The sequence below is a fragment of the Monodelphis domestica genome, chromosome 2 (genome assembly GCF_027887165.1).
Source record: "Monodelphis domestica isolate mMonDom1 chromosome 2, mMonDom1.pri, whole genome shotgun sequence".
NCBI classification, from domain to species: Eukaryota; Metazoa; Chordata; class Mammalia; order Didelphimorphia; family Didelphidae; genus Monodelphis; species Monodelphis domestica.
The window spans coordinates 17,598,000-17,619,002 of record NC_077228.1 but is presented as its reverse complement, the minus strand read 5'-3'; the positions used below and the strand labels follow the sequence as shown (position 1 = coordinate 17,619,002).

General features: G+C 37.5%; 1 pseudogene; it reads right to left on the bottom strand.

Annotated features, from left to right (window-relative positions):
* Nucleotides 1-195: 195 nt before the first annotated feature.
* Nucleotides 196-21,003, bottom strand: part of LOC100031955 (cytochrome P450 2J4-like) — a 69,996-nt pseudogene continuing 49,188 nt past the window's right edge.

The following is a 21,003-nucleotide window of genomic DNA, read 5'->3' as shown; positions in this document are numbered from 1 at the left end:
TGAATTGAAATCTGAGCACAATTAGAATACAATTGTCATATAATCAGGAAAGAGGATATAACTCATAAAATTCCAATTTAACAAAAGTAAATTGGAATTTTTGGAATAAATTCATACTTGTATGAGTTTTCTTTTAAAGCTAAAACCCCAATCATATTGGGTGATGTGTTTTGACAAAAGCTACTTCCACATCTATTGAAATCATCATTTGATTTCTATTAATTTTGTTACTGGCATGATTAATTATGCTTATAGTTTCTCTAATATTGGACCAGCAATGCATCCTTTGTTTAAATCCTCCCTGGTCTTAGTGAATGATCCTTGTGATATATTGCTGTAGCCTACCAGCTGGTATTTTAATTTTAGATCTATATTCTTTTAGTAAATTGGTTTATAATTTTCTTTTTGGTCTTCCTGGCTTAGATATCAGAATCCTGTTTACTTCATAAAGACAATTTGGGAGGAATCTTTCTTTGCCTATTTTTCTCAGTGCTTTATATAGTATTGGAATTAGTTGTTCTTTACATGTTTGGTAGAAACATTTTTGGTCCTGAGGATTTTTTCTTAGGTGTCTCATTGATGGTTTTTTTAATTTATTTTTTATAAAATGAGGTTATTTAAGTATTCCATTTTCTCTTGTGTTAATCTGAGCAATTTCTGTTTTTGCAAATATTTATCCATTTCACTTAGATTTATTGGCATATAAGTAGGCAAAATAGTTCTTATTTATCGATTTACCTTTCTCTGCATAGACAGTGAATTAACACCATTCATTTTTGATAGCAGTCATTTTATTTTTCTTTCCTTTTTAAAATGAAATTAACTAATGCCTTATTTTCTTCATTTTTTATAAATCAAATTCATACTCTTCTTTATTAGTTCAAACCTTTTTCTTACTTTTAGCTTTATTAATTTCTCTCTTCACTTTCAATATTTCCCATTTAGTTTTTAGTTGGAGATGTTTGATTTGCTCTTTTCCTAATGTTTTATTTGTACATCCAATTGATTGGTCTGATTTTTCTCTATTTTGTTGATGTAATCCATTAGAGATATGAAATTACCCCCAAGTATTGCTTTGGTTTCAATTCACAAATTTTGTTATACAACCTCATTGTTGCCTTTCTCTTTAATGAAATTACTGACTCATCTCTATCATTTGTTCTTTGACCAACCCCTTTTGTAGAATTAGAATATTAAATTATTTTTTAATTTTAAATTTGGCTTTCATAGCCACTGTTTATTTTACTTTTTATTGTATTATTATCTGAAAATGATCCATGAATTATTTCTGCTTTTCTCCATTTTGCCGAGAGGTTTTATGCCTTGTGGCCCCTTACTATACATTTTCTTTAGTGAATCACAATACATTTTGCTCCACCCCCTTACCTTTACTGTATTTTTGTCATCTTCCCTTACATTCATTTCTTGTAAACAGCATATCACAAGTTTCTGATTTTTAATCCATTCTCTTGTCTGCTTCTGTTTTTTTTTTTTGGGGGGGGGCTTCATTGCATTCACATCCATAGCTATCAATACCAATTTTGTATTCCCCTCTTTCTTATTTTCCCTTTTTATTCTGCTCTTTCCTTTTATTCTGTCTCTCCTCACAATTTTTTTTAACCACTGCCTTTCCCAGTACACCCTCTCTTTTATCCTCTCCCACACATAACTTTTCTTATTCCTTACTTTCTTCTCTAAAGGATATGTTTCTATCCAGAACTGAGTATGGTTTGCTATTCTCTCTGATTCAATTCTGATGATAGCAAGGTTTAAACACTGCCTTTCACCAACCTCATCCTCCTCTCCACTAAAATAGATTTTTCACACCTCTTTAGGTAAGTTAATTTATCACATTCCATTTCTTCCTTCCCTCTTCTCTCAGTATAAACCCCTACGATACCCCTCAAATTTTTGTTTTGGATTTCATAGTATCCTAGTCAATTTACTACTACAACCCCCATAGTCGTATACTCCTTCTGATTGCCCAAATAGTGATTTTAAAAATTTAAGAGTTAAGTATTTCAGGTCTCCCCTACAGGCTAAGCATGGGTGGTGTCTCTCGAAGAAGAGCACAGATTTTGTAGGGGACAGGAGTAAAGGTAAGGCCAGGTAGGGAGTCCAGACTCAGCTGGGTGTCTGGGGGAGCCTGGAATGTGAATCTCTGAAGCAGGCAAGTGAAGAAAATGAAGAGCTCAGCCCGAGCCAGCTTTTCTCCCAGGCAGACCCTCTTCCCTGAAAGGCAAAGAGATTAGGAAACAGTGAATCCTCCAAAGCATGGCACAGACAGTATGTCAGGGTATTGTCTCAAGGGCCCACATTAGGGAGTCAGATCACCTAAATCAGAGCACTGAGGAGAACCTTCAAGGTCATCTGGCCCAACATCCTCCGTTGACCAATCAGGAAACCACTGGTTTTAAGTGACTTGTCCAAAGTCACAACCTAATAAGTGCCAGAGGGGGAATTTGATGCCAAGCCTTCTCAATTCCAAGCCAATCACGAAACTCTGAACAGTTGAAATAATGCATCTCGAAGCAGAGTTCCTTCCTGTGACACTTACTAACTGTGTGATACTGGACAGTCACCACCTCTTGGTGTTTGAAACCATTGCTTAGGTCTGGAAGAAACAGAGAAGGTACCAGCCTGCCTTGTGAGAATACTGTGTTTGGCAGGTCTTTCCAAGGAGATAAGACTGCAATGGCATTGAGTCTGCTATCTCAGAGCCAGCTTGACTTGAACTACTGACTTGACTGAAGGAGGAGGCTTTGGAAGAAGGAGGCAGAATGTGGACAGACCCCATTAGCTTGGAACTCAGTGGGAACCTTAAAAATTCTCAGACCCTACTTCATAAGGTTGGGTTAAGACCATTCCCCACTTTAAACAATGAAGTAACTTAGATCAGGAATGTGAGACCTCTACTTCACCATACTTAAGCATGCCTAAGGGAAGATAAAGTTATAAACTCTTTGCTGAACAATGAAAGATACTTAAACCCATACTTATAATAAGGCAAAAAGTTCTTAAGCTGTGCCTATTTTTAGGACTAATACAAAAGGGTGCTAAGTACCTATAAAGGTCAGGCAACTTGTGAACTTACAAGGAGCAAAGAGGTGAGAACTTACTCAGAGATTCGAGTCTACTCAGGTTTGAATTACTCAAAAGATTAGTCTTCTGAGGTGTAAACTAAGAATGGTCTGTCCTTTGAAAAACATCTACTGTGATTGGTAGATGGGAGAACTTAGGGGAGGTGACATAGGAGAAAATTCCCTTCATTAGGAGATGAAAATCTGAGATTAAGAAACAGTCTCTTGAGAGAGGCTCTTGAGGACAGTCTGAGAGAGGCTGACTCTGGCTGGAACTCCCTCTGAGGAGACTCTGTCCCTCTGAATCCTTGCTTGGACAGATCTTGTGGTGAGTGAGAAAAGACTGACTGATCCCTCTCTTCCTAGGCTGGCTCATGCCTGCCTAGGCTGGTATAGTCATTTTCTCATTATTTCCTTTTTCTCTCATTCTCTCCTTTTCTTTAATTCCATTTTTGTATTAATTAAAATCTCTATAAAACCCAGCTGACTTGGGTATATTTGAATAATTGGGAATTTTTCCCTGGCAACCATGTTATATATTGATTCAAAAACAAGACAATGTAGTGAAAGCATATTTTCTGTGGTCACAATTTACTCATCCACTCTTATATCTACTACAATTTATATCTTCCACTATTTTAATCATTACAAGTTATGGCCTCAACTATTTTAATTATTACATCAGCCTGGATGATATCTAGGAGCTAATTGCACAATTGGTCACCTGCCAGGGGAGCATGAAGAAGACTCCCCACTCCTCCAGCTCTCCCAAAACTCATTATTTCTGATGAGAGCATGTCCCAGTGCAGCCATCAGGAGACTGAGCCTGTGTGCCAACCCCCTCAGTGCCATGACAAGAGCTGGTCTCAGCAGCTGTTTGGTGTCATGGAAAGCAAAGATGGCTTAAGTAACAGTCCTGTCACTTTTCAGCACCCCTGAGAGCCCATCCCTGAGGCTGTCCTTGTTCCTCTGAGACATGGCAGGCAAGTCAGCTGCCCTCCCTCTGCCTTCCTCTTTGCATTTGGAGGAAATGATCTGGTAAAGGCTCAAATCTAACTGGACTGAGGGGAAGCCCCTGGAGCCAGGGAGAGCACAGTGTATGACTCACCTGCTGAGAAAGGCAGAAAGGACTCTCTTCTTAAATTCACCATTCTCCAGAAAATGTTCTGGGTTGAAGGTTTCAGGGGTAGCCCACTCCTTGGGGTCCCTGTGCAAAGAAGTCATATTGGTCACCACCCTGGTCCCCTGTAAATAAAGAGAAGGGATTGAGTCCAAGAAACTTTGATTTGGAATGGTCCTGGTCACTCTCTCATTTTCCAGACTAGAGAATGAGGGTCAGAGAGCAAAGGATGTCCAGAGACCACAAAGCTTTCTAATGGCTAGATAGTAATTGGTTATGTGACCCTAGGTAAGTCCCTTCCCTTCCTGCTTTAATTTCCTTACTTGGTAAATGTGGTGATTACAGGTCCCCCAACCCTTGTTGTTGTTAGGACAATGGAGATGGTATTTATTATGGGCTACAAATGCTCATCCTATGCTTATTATCATTTCTCTGTTCTCTGTTCCTCACAGTGTCTGACACATAATTATCAACTCAGTAGATGAAAAAAGAAATGAGTCTCAGATCAGAAGACCCATGTTTTATTCTCAGTAGTGTTTAACACCTGGTACACAGAAGGCACTTAATAATCATTTATGGAATTGAATTGTGTGGATGATGGAAGGGAATGCATAAGACCTGCTAAGGCTTTATGGACCTCCGAGTTATATTAACATGATTTCTATTCAGTCTCCAGAGCCTAATGTTTCTCCAGTAAAAGTAGCAGCCTGGGTTGGAGCTGATGGCCCAGGAGAAGGTACTCACCAAGCCCCGGTGGCCAGTTGGTTCCCTGATACACAATCTGAAGGTTTCTGTAGTCAGTGTCCATCTGAGTCTACTTGTTCACCTTGCCTGAGACATCATTGCCATCTCAGGTGATATTGGTTGTTTAGTTGGGACAACCTGGGGAAAGCCCCAGTAGAGCCTCTGTGCTTGTATCATTCTGGGTCCCAGAGCCAGGAAGGTCATCTCCCCACTCTGCTCTCAGTAGGTGTCAAAGATGCCCAGAGAAGCAAGGCAGTCTTTGATGGTGGAAGAGGGCAAGTCAAACACTGGCTATGGCAGATACTCCTTGTGGGCCTGGGCACTGGGGGTGCTTTCCTTCTCCTCAGCTTTGCTCTCATTACTGACATGATCCTGAATTCTTCACCCAGTTCTGACATTCTGAGTTCTAACACTCCTCTCTGCTGACATTGTCTCTTCCAAGGCCCTTCTCAGCAGTGACAGACTATTTCCTAGCAGTCCATGTCTAAGGACACTTTCTACACCCAATTTTCTGTTTTATTACTATTACTAATAATAGTTCTCATTCATCGAGTGCCCCTTTTCAGAAGAGTAAACTGAGTCCCAAAGAGGAACATTCAAAATGTAAAAAATGGGACCCAAGTAGATGTCTGAAAACTCAGGCTCTGGACACCTAGTCCAAGGCTCTTTCTTGTCTGACTGGGGAAATCAATGACTAAGATTTGAGTCCAATGATCTTTCCCTCTGTGTGCCAAGGAAGGCATTGAAAATCGTCCTAGTAAAGCTTAGGGAACCCTCAAAAAATGGAATTAAATTTGTCAAGTGAAATAAAGTTACAAAGCAAATCACTTACATGGCATTGATTTATACACACATGTGCATTCGCACGCACACACAGAAACACACACACACACACACACACACACACACACACACACCAGGCTCATGAATGCTAAGGTGAGAACCCTTGTAAAGTTGATGCTTTTTCTTGTACCTTCTTCTATCCCCACCTCCAGGCAGGTGGAAGTCATGGAACCACTACAAGTACCTGAGAGAAAAAGCCATTTACCTTTGGCATATGGTATCCTGCCACTGTGGTATCAACTGTGGCCACCCTGGGTGGATTGAGAGGAATGATATTGCCCATTCTCTGGACTTCATGGACGGCCGCATTAGTGTAGGGCATATTTTCTCTATCAGCCATGGTGGGCTGCCTGGACTGGCCAACCACCCTGTCAATCTCAGCTTGTATTTTACCTGGAAAAAGAGGAAGACAGTTTCTTTGAGAGTCAAATAATAGCTCATAAGTATAGATTTATAAAATATTTTATAAATATTCTCTCATTTAATCCTCACAACAATTCCAGGAGATCAATACAATGATTAACTCCATTTTATTTTTTTTAATTCTTTTCCTTTTGTCTTGTAATCAATACTGTGTATTGGTTCCAAGACAGAAGATTGGAAATGGCTAAGCAATTGGTGTTAAATGACTTGTCTAGGGTCACATAGCTAGAAGGTGTCTGAGGCCAGATTTGAACCTAGAATCTCCCCTCTCTAGGCCTGACTCTCAATCCACTGAGCTACCCAGCTGACCCCAGAGTATCTCCATTTTAGAGAAGAAGTGGACAGAATTTAAGTAACTTTCTCAATTATTCATTTAGGATATATCTGAGAGTGGATTGGAACTCAGGGCTCTCTTTCCCCACATCCAGTTTTCTCTGATCAAGTGTGAGAAGCACATTTGTACCCATGATTGGATTGGATGGAAGTCTGGCTTGACACTTCACCAAAGGTACAAGACACTGTGGCAAGTAAAGTGGAGATGTAGTATATTAAAGATAAATAAGGACATTTTTCTTTCAGTGAATACTTTCTGGAAATTGTCACCATGGAAATCATTCTACAATTGAGCATTTCTATTTGAAATATAAGGGAAATTTTCATGTTTAATAGGACACAAACATTATGAAGTGTTAATTTTTGTCAACACATAGCTTTCTGATGAACAAATAATCATAGTGTCACTAAAATAATTGAAAAAAAAAACAAAAAATCTAATGGGAAAATTTACACTTTTCATTTAATATATTAATTTCTTTTTAAGAGTCTGGATTAGAGAGAAGTTTGTGTTTTCTTGTATCTGGGAGCTGGATTAGACACTCTGTTTTTACATTTCTTTGTCCTTACTTATTCTGAGGGATGTTCTTATTTAGCAAAATGTGATTAATAACTGAAGTGGACAAGGATTCTTTTCCTGTCTATAGGCTCATCAACACTGGAGGATGGAAAGTGGTGGACAGGTTAATAGGCTACCTCCTAGTTAGATATTGACCAATTAGCAATATCTTGGGATGTTCTAGTATTTATGGAGTACTTTATGTTTTGAAAAGTGCTTTAAGCACATTAACTTGTCTGATTTTAAGAGCACCCATATGAGAGAAGGGCTATTATTATCATTATTTATGAATGAATATACTGATGTTGAATGGACTTATAGGTTTTGCTCAGGATTACATCATTAGTAAGTGCTTGAGGCAAGATTTGAACTCACATCTTTCTGGCTTCAAATCCTATACTTTATTGTCCTGACCAGCAACTACCATCTGATGGGGGGGTGAAAAAAATTTTGGTGTCAAAAAGGGGTGCTCATGATTGTGAAGGATAGGAATCACTGCTCTTTTCCAAAGCCAGTTGAATCAAGATGATGTATGTAAGTTAATTTGCAAATATTATGTCTCTACATGAATAGATCTTTTCTTCTGGGCAGAATCCTAAAACAATGTATGAAACTTTTATAGCCTGGGACTATCACCATACCTTGAATCTCTGGATAAAAGGCCATATACAGCAGAGCCCACCTTAGAGTGGTTGATGTAGACTCTGTTCCAGCAAAGAATAGGTCCAGGGTGCATGAGACTAAATTGTTTTCCTTTAAATTAGAGCTGATATTACCCTTAAATAGAAAGGCAAATGCTAGTTGGTTAATTTAAAAAAATTCTATCTCTCTTAGAACATGAGTAACTAACCCCTCAAATACAGGACTGTAAAATATGAGGGGGACAGAATTTATGTTTCCCATTAGTTCCCAACAATACAGTAAGTGTTCCTAAGAATTAGAGTTCCCATTTCTTTTGGGCTGGGAAAATTACAGAGTATTTCTCCCTCAAAACCCATAGAGAGAGATATTATTCCAACTTTTGGGTAAACATGGTGGCAGTCTAGACATGGCTCGCTTCCCCTCCTCAGACCCAACAATATAGATGACCTCAAAAGACCCCCAATAAACTATTCTCATGAGAATGGAGGGACTCTACAGTATGGCGCAGCTTTGAAGGTACATGGAATTTGGACCTTTCCATACTATAAAGGAGCAAAAATCTCCCAGCTAAACTTGAGCTGCTCTACCCTCCCCCACCACACCTATGGAGCCATAGTTAGAGTCAATGCCCCCAGAATCAATAAGTGAATGAGGGGTACCTCTGGACTGAGGAAGGGGTACCTCTAGGTCTCGGGAGCTAACTAAGACCACCAAGGACATACCCCTGAGACCAGTTATACTTGAAATTCTGGCAGGCGGGTGGGTGAGCTCAGATCTTGGGAATTCAGAAACAGTGCCATAATCAACAACTGTGCACCTCTGTAGTGAGTTAGGGGCATCTCAGTCTTGGGAGCTGAATAAGACCACCAAGGAGCTACCCCTGAGAGTAGTAGCACTCTAAACACTTGCAGGCATGGGAGCGCAGAACATTGGCTCCCATTGGAAGGTAGTGCAGCTGCGGACATTCGAGTGTTTGACTCAGGCAAAAGACTTGCTCCTTAATTCCATAGACAGAGAGCCAGCCCTTCTCAATCATATTTCTGACTGGAAAGGAAAAGAAAAGAAAAACAACCATAGAGATGGCAAACAGTGCCCAGGAATAAGTTTCCAACACCAAGAAAAGCAAGAGGAAGGGGTTGACTTTGGATAATTTTTATGGAGGAAAAATAGAGACTATAGAGGAAATAGCTGAAGAGAAACCCAAATAAATGCTCCAAAACCTTCCAAAAGAAATGGAAATTATCCACATGCTCTTAAAGAATTTAAATTGGAGGTTATCAAAGGAGAAAGCCTCTTGGAATGAAAAATGGGAAATAATGAAAAGAGAATAGAACAATCTAAGGGAAAAGAACTCCCAATTGGAGAAACAGCTGGAAGCCCCCCCAAATCAGGGTAGACCAAACAGAAAAGGAAAACCCATCTTTAAAGACCAGAATTAAGCAACTGGAAGACAACGGTCTTGCAAAACAGCAAGAATTAAAAAGCAAAGTCAAAAGACTGACAAAATAGAAGAAAATATAAAATATCTCACTGACAAGGTGATAGATCATGAAAACAGTGGAAGGAGAGATAATCTGAGAATCTTTGGTCTTCCTGTAAAGTCAGAAATAAACAGAAACATTGACATCATAATACGAGAAATCATCCAAGAAAACTGCCCTGATGTTTCTTGAACAAGGGAAAAACAGGCATTGAAGGAGTACATCAAACACCCTCTACACTAAATACCCAAAAGACAACTCCCAGGAATTTAATTGACAAATTCCAAAGCTTTCAATTAAACGGGAAAATTCTACAAGAAGCCAAAAAGAGACAATTCAAATACCAAGGAGCACCAATCAGGATCACACAAGACCTGGTGGCTTCCACACTAAAGGACTGCAAAGCCTGGAACACAATATTCAGAAAGGCAAGAGAACTGGGTCTTCAACCAGGAATCACCTATCCATCAAAACTGACTATATACTTCCAGGGGAAAGTATGGGCATTCAACAAAATAGAAGAGTTTGAAGTATTTGTAAAGAAAAAAACTTGAACTGAGTGGAAACTTTGCTATCGAAACACAAAGAGCAAGAATAACATGAAAAGCTAAACATGAAGAAATGGAAAAGGAGAAAAATGCTTTTTTTTATTCAAACTCTCTTCCATAAGGGCTACAATTAGATCAAATTATGCATATTAACACATGGGGAAAATGTTATTTGTAAATCTCAAAAATTGTATTCATAAATATAGTAATTAGAAGAATCACTCATAGGGAATGATTGGAGCATTAAGGGCTATAAGATGATATGTAAAAAAAGAAGAAAAAAAGGGTGGTGGGGAATTGATGATGGTACTAAGAGATACATGAAGAAATAGAAATAAAATAAATAGAATAATCTTTTTCACCCAAAGATACACATGGGAAGTGAAGGGGAAGAATACTTTTATAAGGAGAGGAAGAGAGAGCTAATAGGTAATACTTAAGCCTTACTCTCAGTGAAATAAACTCTGAGAGAGAAGAGCATCTAGATCCATTGGGATCCTGAATTCTATGTTATCCTACAGGGTAAGGGAGAAGAGGAAACTAAGGGGGGTAGGGAGGAAGGAGTAGAAAAAGTGAGGGAAGGAGGGGGGGAAATTAACAGACCCCAAAACATGAAGGAAACAAAAGGGAGGGGGAAGCATATCAAGGGAGGGAATTAAGGGAATTGATTAAAAGTAAATCACTGGAGGCAGAGTCAAGATGGTGGCTGAGGAGCAGCAATAGTTCAGACCTCTGAAAACCCTTCCTTACCAATCACAAACTAAATGCTCCTAGAGGACTGAAAATCCAACCTAACAACAAGACAGAGCAGGGGAACCCTTCTGCTGGACTCAATTCAAAAGGTACACACCCCTCCCCCCAGCCAGAATCTGAGAACCATTGGTCCTAAGGGAAAGGCAGAAGGAAGGTCCGAGGAACCCTTCCACCCAACCCAGAGCTCTGAGCCCCCAGAAGCAGAGGGAACCTCTGGGCAAGCAATGGTGCTGGTCTGGAGGGTGTACCTTGTGAGTAGGATTGTGCTAGGCTCAGAGTGTCCAACACAGGCAGCAGGGAAGTAGCCAGAGAGAGATTGAAGAGCTGGAAGCTCCAGCAGCTGGGTCCTTCCATTTAGCTCCAGTCTTACAGGAGGTTTTTGCCTCGGAGCACATCCAGACCAACCCAGTTGAACTTAATCCCTTCAGGAGCCCTCAGAGCTCAGGGAAGTCAGGACCCCTTGCCCCCAGAGAGCTGGGACTCCCTCAAGGACAGGAACCTCTGGGTGGGCAAAGATACTGGTCTAGAGGGTGTTCCTTGCAGGCAGGGCTGTGCCAGGCTCAGAGTGTGGAACTCAGGTGGCAGGGAAGCAGCTGGAGAGAACTGGAGAAAGCCCTGGCAACTGAGAGCTTCCATTTAGCTCCAGCCTTCCAGGAGTTTTTGGCCTGAGAGCACATACAGCCAAACCCAACTGAACTTAATCTAAACAAAAGCCTCCAGAGGACAGGGAAGCCAACATTCCTCCCCAAGAGGCTGCACAGAGAAATCTGAAAAAGCTTCAAGAGGGAAGACTAACAGAAAGCCCCAAAAGCAAAAAAATAATCAGAGGAGCAAGAGCACAGACAAATATGGGGAGCAAAGGAGGGGTAAACTGGAGGAAACAATAGAAAAAGAAGAAATTACAATAGACAGCTTCTGCACAGATAATGAGCAATGAGTGAACAAAACAGAGGGGAAAGGATTAGCAAAGGAAAAATCAGAAATCCCAGCAAATTGGATGCAGGCTTTGGAAGAACTCAAAATGCAATTCAAAACACAATTAAGAAAGGCTGAAGACAATTGGGAAAAATTTTAAAAACTAAGATAAGGCATCTTTAAACAGAAAATAGTGTCTTGAAAGCCAAAATCAAACAGCTGGATAATAAGCCAAAGATGAGGTGAAGAAGATGAAAGATGAGAAAAAGGAGATGATCGATGAGGTAAAGAGGATGAAAGATCACCTCCAAAGAAAATCAGACCAAAAGGACAAGGATGACCAAAAAGCCATGGATTAAATCCAGTCTTTAAGAACAAGAATAAAACAACTGGAATTATGTGACCTCACAAGGCAGAAGGATAATATAAATCAAAACCAAAAGAATGAAAAAATTGAGGAAAATATGAAGCATCTCGTTCACAAAACAAAGGATTTAGAAAATCATTCAAAGTGAGACAATTTAAGAATCATTCGTCTACCAGAAGACCATGGTGAAAGAAAAAGCCTGGATATTATACTACAGGAAATTATTTAAGAAAGCTGCTCTGATATCCAAGAAGTAGAGGGAAAAGTGGAGATTGAAAGAATCAACAGATCACCTCCTCTACTAATCCCCACCTGACAACCCCCAGGAATGTTATAGCCAAACTCAAGAACTGTCAGACCAAAAAATATATATATATTACAAGCTGCCAAGAAAAAGTCATTCAGATACCATGGAACCACGGTGAGGATAACACAAGAGCTGGCTGTATCTACACTCAAGGACTGAAAGGCATAGAATATGATATTTTGGAAAGCAAGGGAACTAGGTCTAAAACCAAGAATCAAGTACCCAGCAAAACTGACTATATTCTTACAGGGGAAAGTATGGTCATTCAACACAATAGAATTAAAAGAATTCGTAATAAAAGACCAGACCTGAACAGAAAATTTGATGTTAAAGCACAGAACTGAAGAGAATCATCAAAAGGTAATTAAAAAGAGGGAAAAAAGAAAAACAAAACAAAACAACAGAAAAAAAAATTTTAAGAGACTCAATAAGTTAAAATGACATGTATCCCTATAAGAAAAGAGGTCCTTGGTAACTCTTAAAAACTGTTATTATTACCTGGGCAGCTAAAAGTATCACACTTAGAGGGAACAGTGACAAATGGTATAGGATGAAAGGACAAGACATAAATAGGTATATAGATATATGTATGTATAAATACATACACATGTTTATGTATATATATATATACACATAACTATAGTTATGTATATATATATACATATATATAACTAGAGCTAAAAAAGAGGTTAATACTAAAAGAAATGAGAAAAGAAACAAATGGGGGTAAATTTAGATGTCACAAAGAAGCTTGTGATGGGAGGGAGGAGAACATCAATACACTGGAAGTGTAAAGAGGTTGAAGATAAGAAATACTCAGCTCTTAAATGCTTTCAATCCATTGGGGCACAGAATAGATTTGTGCCCTATAGGGGAATAGAAGGGTAAGAAATGGACTGGCGGGGAGGGAAGCAGTACAAAGGAGGGAGGGGGGAGGGGTAATTTTAAGAAGAGTACAGGTAAAATAAGGAGGGGTCAATAAGAAGGGAGAGGGTCAGAAAGGGAAGTAAAATAAGGGTGGGAACTAGGGGGACTGATTAAAAACAAACATTGGTGTAGAAGGAAATCGGGAAAGAAGAAAAGGCAGGACCAGGAGTAGAAATCAAAATGCTGGGAAATACACAGCTAGTAATCATAACTCTGAATGTGAATGGAATGAACTCACCCATGAAATGCAAGCGAATAACAGAGTGGATTAAAATCCAAAACCCTACCATATGCTGTCTACAAGAAACACACATGAGGAAGGTAGATAAAAATAGGGTGAAAGTAAGAGGATGGAGCCAAATCTATTGAGCATCAACTATTAAAGAGAAGGTAGGAGTTGCAATCATGATATCGGACAAAGGCAAAATAAAATAAATCTAGTTAAAAGAGGTAGGGAAGGTAATTACAACCTGATAAAGGCAGCATAAACAATGGGGAAATATCTGTACTCAACATGTACGTACCAAATGGCATAGCATGCAAATTTCTAAAGGAGAAACTTGAAGAGCTAAAGGATGAAATAGGTAGAAAAACTATACTAGTGGGAGCCATGAACCTTCCTCTAATGGGAGCCTGAACCTCTTGAAGGATGGTTCAGTTTTAGGAAAACCATCCACATAATTGACCATATTAACAAGCAAACCAACAAACATCACATGATTATCTCAATAGATGCAGGAAAAGCCTTTGATAAAATACAACACCCATTCCTACTGAAAACACTAGAAAGTATAGGAATAGAAGGGCTTGTCCTAAAAATAATAAACAGTATTTATATGTATATATATATATATATACATATATGTATATATATATATATATATATATATATATAAAACCATCAGCAAACATCATCTGCAATAGGGATAAACTATAAGCCTTTCCAATAAGATCAGGAGTAAAACAATAATGCCCATTATCACCCCTATTATTTAACATTGAACTAGAAACACTATCAGCAGCAATTAGAGAAGAAAAAGAAATTGAAGGTATTAAAATTGGCAACGAGGAGACCAAGCTATCACTCTTTGCAAATGATATGATGGTTTACTTAAAGAATCCTAGAGAATCAATCAAAAAGCTAGTTGATATAATCAACAATTTTAGCAAAGTTGCAGAATACAAAATAAACCTGCATAAGTCATCAACATTTTTATATATCTCTAATGAATTTCAGCAGCAAGAATTAAAAAATAATACCATTTAAGATCACCCTAGACAATATAAAATACTTAGGAATGTATCTGTCGAGACAAACATAGGAATTATATGAACACAAGTACAAAACACTTTACACACAGTTAAAACTAGATCTAAACAATTGGAAAAACATTGATTGCTCATGGGTAGGACGAGCAAACAAATTAAAAATGACAATTCTACCCAAATTAGTTTACTTATTTAGTGTCATACCTATTGAACTACCAAAAAAATTCTTTACTGAATTAGAAAATGCATAACAAAGTTCATTTGGAATAACAAAAGATCAAGGATATACAGGGAAATCATGAAAAAAAATGCAAAGGAAGGAGGACTTGCAGTCCCAGATCTCAAACTATACTATAAAGCAGTGGTCATCAAAACAATTTGGTATTGGCTAAGAGTCAGAAAGGAGGATCAGTGGAATAGACTTGGGGTGAGTGATGTCAGCAAGACTGTCTCTGATAAACCCAAGGACTGACCCCAACTTTTGGGACAAATATCTAATATTTGATAAAAACTGCGGGGAAAAATGAAAGACAGTGTGGGAGAGATTAGTTTTGAATCATTACCTTACACCCCACACCAAGATAAACTCAGAATGGGTGAATGACTTGAACATAAAGAAGGAAAGTATAAGTAAATTAGCTGAATACAAAATAGTATACATGTCAGACCTTTGGGAAGGGAAAAATTTTTAAATCAAGCAAAATGTAAAATCAATAATTTTGACTATGTGAAATTAAAAAGTTTTTTGTAGAAACAAAACCAATATAACTAAAATCAGAATGGAAGTAACAAATTGGGAAACAATCTTTAAAACCCCCAGGAGAAAACCAAATTAGTGATCCTAAAAATTAAGGGAGAATTTAATAAAAATCAAAAGTGACAGAACCATTGAACTAATGAATAAGACTTGAAACTGGTATTTTGAAAAAAACAAACTAAATAGACAAAATACTGGTCAATCTAATTTAAGAAAGGAAAGAAGAAAACCAAATTAACAGTATCATATATGAAAATGGGAACCTCACCTCCAATGAAGAGGAAATTAAAGCAATCATTAAAAACTATTTTCCCCAATTGTATGGTAATAAATATATGCCAATCTGGGTGATATAAATGAATATTTACAAAAATATAGATTGCCTAGATTAACAGAAGAAGGAATAGAATTCTTAAATAATCCCATATCAGAAAAAGAAATTGAAACAGGCCATCAAAGAACTCCCTAAGAAAAAATCCCCAGGGAGTGATGGATTCCTTAGTGAATTCTATCAAATGTTCAATGAACAGCTAGTAAGAGTCTGAGGGCAAATTTGAACTCAGGAAGATGATGAAGTCCAGAGCTTTATCCATTCTGCAACCTAAGTTCCATTTCAAATGATACACACTTGCAACAAACACACTGACCATATATTTAATACCTCTGATTCAAATCCAAGTGATACTTGAAGTTAAATCCTTCTAAAATGTACCAACATCTGCTCACCTGACTTCAATCCATGACATTTTGTGTCAAATAATTCCACTTAGAGTTATTCCTCCATTATTGCCAAATGAACTTTGCCTCATAATATTCTTCCACCTTATTCTGCCTTTTGTGAAGAGGAAGAGACAGCTAATCTTTCCTCCTCACTGATTTGAGTTGTGAAAAAATAGCTACTATGTTTCTTGAAGACTTCTATTATCTAGACTAAACATATCCTTTTGCTTTAACACAAACCTCATAGGACGTGATTGGAAAGGCCCCCATCATGCTGGCTTCCCTTCTTTCAATCTTCTCCGGTCCCAAAATGGAACACAATTCATGTGTGGTCTACTGAATATTTCAGAGTGGATATATAAATGCTTAAGGAAACATTCAGCTCTTAGACATTTGGGGACTTTGACATTAATAATGTCCAATACGATGGTGAAAAGAATATTTGTCCCATAAATTTAACAGCAGATACTGGTTCCATCTCTACACAAATTCTCAGAGGTATTATATTTTGATAGCCTGTATAATCAATAATTTATTTTATGGTATTTTAGTGTTTACAAAGAATATATACACAATAGAAAAAACCGTAAGAAAGTTCATTTGGAAGAACAAAAGATCAAGGATATATAGGGGAATCATGGAAAAAAATGCAAAGGAAGGTGGCCTTGCAGTCCCAGATCTCAAACTCTCTTATAAAGCAGTGGTCATCAAAAGAGTTTGGTACTGGCTAAGAGACAGAAAGGAGGATCAGTGGAATAGACTTGGGGTCAGTGACATCAGCAAGACTGTCTTTGATTAAACCCAAGGACCCCAGCTTTTGGGACAAAAATGCAATATTTGATAAAAACTGCGGGGAAAAATGGGAGACAGTGTGGGAGAAATTAGGTTTGGATCAACACCTTACACCCTACACCAATATAAACTCAGAATGGGTGAATGACTTGAACATAAAGAAGGAAACTATAAGTAAATTAGGTAATCACAGTCTAATATACATGTCAGACCTGTGGAAAGGGAAAGACTTTAAAACCAAGGAAGACATAGAAAGAGCCAAAAAATTTAAAATAAACAATTGTGATTACATGAGATTATAAAGTTTTGTACAAGCAAAACCAATGCAACCAAATTGAGAAGGGAAGTAACAAATTGGGAAACAATTTTCATAACAAAATCCTCTGACAAAGGTCTAATTACTCAAATTTATAAAGAGCTAAATCAATTGTACAAAAAATCAAGTCATTCTCCAATTGATAAGTGGGCAAGGGACATGAACAGGCAGTTTTCAGCCAAAGAAATCAATACTATTAATAAGTACATAAAAAGTGTTCTAAATCTCTTATAATCAGAGAGATGCAAATCAAAACAACTCTGAGGTATCATCTCACAACTAGCAGATTGGTTAATATGACAGCAAAAGAAAGTAATGAATGCTGGAGGGGATATGGAAAAGTCGGGACATTAATTCATTGCTGGTGGAGTTGTGAATTGATCCAACTATTCTGGAGGGCAATTTGGAACTATGCCCAAAGGGCGATAAAAGAATGTCTGCCCTATGATCCAGCCATAGCACTGCTAGGTCTTTACCCCAAAGAGATAATAAAGAAAAAGACTTGTACAAGAATATTCATAGCTGCTCTCTTTCTGGTGGCCAAAAATTGGAAAACAAGGGGATGCCCTTCAATTGGAGAATGACTGAACAAATTGTGGTATATGTTGGTGATAAAATACTATTGTGCTAAAAGGAATAATAAAGTGGAGGAATTCCATGGTGACTGGAGCAACCTCCAGGAAGTGATGCAGAGCAAGAGTACCAGAACCAGGAAAACATTGTACACAGAGACTGACACACTGTGGTACAAGAGAACGTAATGGACTTCTCCATTAGTGTCAATACAACATCCCTGAACATTCTGCAGGGATCCAGGAGATTAAAACACTATCCACAAGCAAAGGACAAAAGGTGGGAGTAAAAACACTGAAGAAAAGCAACTGCTTGACTACAGGGGTGGAAGGTACAGGAATGAGGAGAGACTCTAAATGAACACCCTAATACAAATACCAACAACATGGAAATGGGTTTGAAGCAAGGACACATGTGATACCCAGTGGAATCATGCATTGGCTAGGGGAGGGGAGGTGGGAGGAGGGGAAGATAAGAAAAGGATCTTTGTTTCCAAGGAATATTGTTTGAAAATAACCAAATAAAAATAATGTTTAAATTGGAAAAAAAGAATATATACGCAATATCTCTATGGAATTGAGGGCACACAGGATTTTATAGATGAGTAAAGTAATATGCAGAGAGATGAATTAGTAGGGTTGAAATATCAGGGCCAATAGTTAATCTCAATCGGAGTAGGGTACTACTTAGGAAACAGAAAGAGCTGGGTTCAAATCCCACCTCAGATTCCTATTAGCTTTGTGGGCTGGGTCATTTGATTAATTACTTTGTTCTTCAGTTTATTCATCTATAAAGGCAGAGGGCTGAATTAAATGAGCTCTAGAATCTTTTCGATATCCAAATAAAAACTGGATTTTCTAGAACCACCACAACCTACATACAATTCCAAACAACCCCACCACCATACATACACTCCACTTAACTTATATAAAATTGAAATTTTATTTCTATTCAGGACATCCTCAGGTTTTCTAGGAGGAAAGATGCTCAAGTTATGAGGCAGATGTAAATTTTGAACATATTAACCTATTTGTCCCTCCCCATTTAAGGCCTTGATTTTTTTTTCCAGCACATTGTGCATGTTTTCTTGTGTTGTCTCCATTACCTTGGACAGCTCCTTCAGGTAAGCATCAATGAAGTCCTGGGCTTCCTCAGAGTTTTGATCTTCCTTGTGTTGTTTGATCATATGGGCCACAAAAGACTCTAGTTTCTGGAATTCTCTAAAGAGTTTTTTATGAGCTCCTGGCAAGCATTTCATTATCCTAGGAAAGATATTGAAGAACTAAAAAATATAAAAGAAAAGAGAAAAAGGAGAAATGAGTGCCCTTTCCTTTTGAGCTGTGTTATGCCTTCAAATTTCTTATTCTAAGTCTGGCTTGGGATTTTACTTTTTTAGTGTGTCATCCATCAAATTTAACCTTCCAAACTCATCCTCCTTTTAACTGCTGCTGCATATCCCATAGTATTGGACTCATAACCTTCAGCTTGGCATTTATCCAATTATGCTTTTCATATACCAGACCCCTTGGCCATGTATTGATGCACCTAATTGAAAAGGATTACTCACTGATCAACTGGGAGGCAGAATGGATGGTGTGCTGGAGTAAAATTCAGGAAGATGTGAGTTAGAATTTCTCTTAAGACACATTTACTGTGAGAAAAATCATTGCTTTATTCCTCCCTTTGTTTGCTTTTCTTTCAAATGGAGATAATAAGAACAAGTAGCTGAATGGGTTTTTGTGAGCATGTTGAGTAATCAGCTAGTTTACAAATATTTATTAATCATTTAGTATGTGTAACATCGACTATGTGCCAGGCACTGGGCAAAATGCTAAGGAAGGGAAAAATACCAGTCTCAGTATAAGATTTGTCCAAAATGATAGTGATGGGAATGAGCTCATATTCTAATTGCAAATCCAACAGGTTAATAACTAGATTCTTGTGAGATATATGTAGGATACTTGAAATGGAATTTCAGAGGGGAAGGCAAAAAGTACTAGAGATATTGGGAAATGCATCTTGCATTTGAAGGTGAAATTTGAATTGATTCTTTTTTTTATTCAAGTTACAAATTTACTCATAATTTTTCCAATGTTACATGATTTATATTGACTAACAACCCTTTTCCTTCGCCCCTCCCAGAGTTGACAAGCAACTCCACTATACATGTATTATCACTGAAATCTATCACGCAAGATCTATTTTTATACAATTCATTAATTTAAGAGAGTAATCTTATAAAATCAAAACCCCAAATCATATACCAAAAGAAACCAATGGTAAATCATATGTTTTCTTTTAGATTTCAAATCAAACAATCCTTTCAATGAATGTGGATAGCATTCTTTCTTATAAGATCCTATGCATTGTCTTGGAACATTGCATTACTTTTAAAAGCAGTTAATCATATTTGATAATCCCATAGTGTTTCAGTTACTATATCCAGTGTTCTCCAGGTTCTGCAGGGAGGTCTTTTCAGGTCTTATATAAACCACGCAGTTCTTTCCGTTATAAAATAATTGTATTTCATCACCATAGGCTGTCACAATTTGTTCAGCCATTCCCAAATCAATGGATACCTCCTTTTTTCCAATTTTTTTTTGCCACTACAAAACCACAGCTATAAATATTTTTGTGCAAACAGGTCCATCTCCATTTTTTCATCTCTTTCTGATACAGACCTAATAGTGGTATTACTGGAACAAAAAGCATGCATTCTTTTAAAGTTCTTTGGGGGTACCTCATAGTTGTATTGATGTGCATTTGTTTAATCTACAGGGACTTGAACATTTTTAATAGGATTATTGACATATATTTCATGTAAAAACTGCCTATTCATATCCCATGACCATTTTAGGAATGACTTGGTTCCTTACAAATTTGACTTAGTAATCATATATTTGAGAAATTAAACCTTTATCAGAGAAACTTTTTATAAAAAATTCTTCCAGTTTGTTGCTTTCCTTCTAATCTTGGTTACATTAGTTTTGTTTGTATATAAGCTTTTTAATTTAATATAATTAAATTATTCATTTTACATCTCGTAATGTTCTCTGAATCTTGTTTGGTGTTAAATTCTTCCCTTCTCTATAGATCTGACAGGTAAATTGTTCTATGTTCACCTAATTTACTTATAATATCATTTTATATGCTTAAGTCTTATACCCATTTTGAACTTATTTTGCTAGAGTGTATGAGATATTGATCTAAACCTATTTTATACCATGCTGTTTCCAATTTAGCCAGTAGTTTTTGTCAAATAGTGGATTCTTACACTAAAATCTGGGATCTTTGGCTTTAGCAAACACAGCATTGCTGAGGTCATTTACTCCTAGTCTTTTCTATTGATCTATCCTTCTATATCTTAACAGTACCTGCCTTATTTGATAATCACTGCTTTGTAGTATAGTTTAACATCTGGTACTGCTACGCCACAATCTATTATATTTTTTCATTATTTTCCTCAATATACTTGGTATTTTGTTCTCCTAAATGAATTTTATTATTTTCTCTAGTTCTATAAAAAGATTTTTT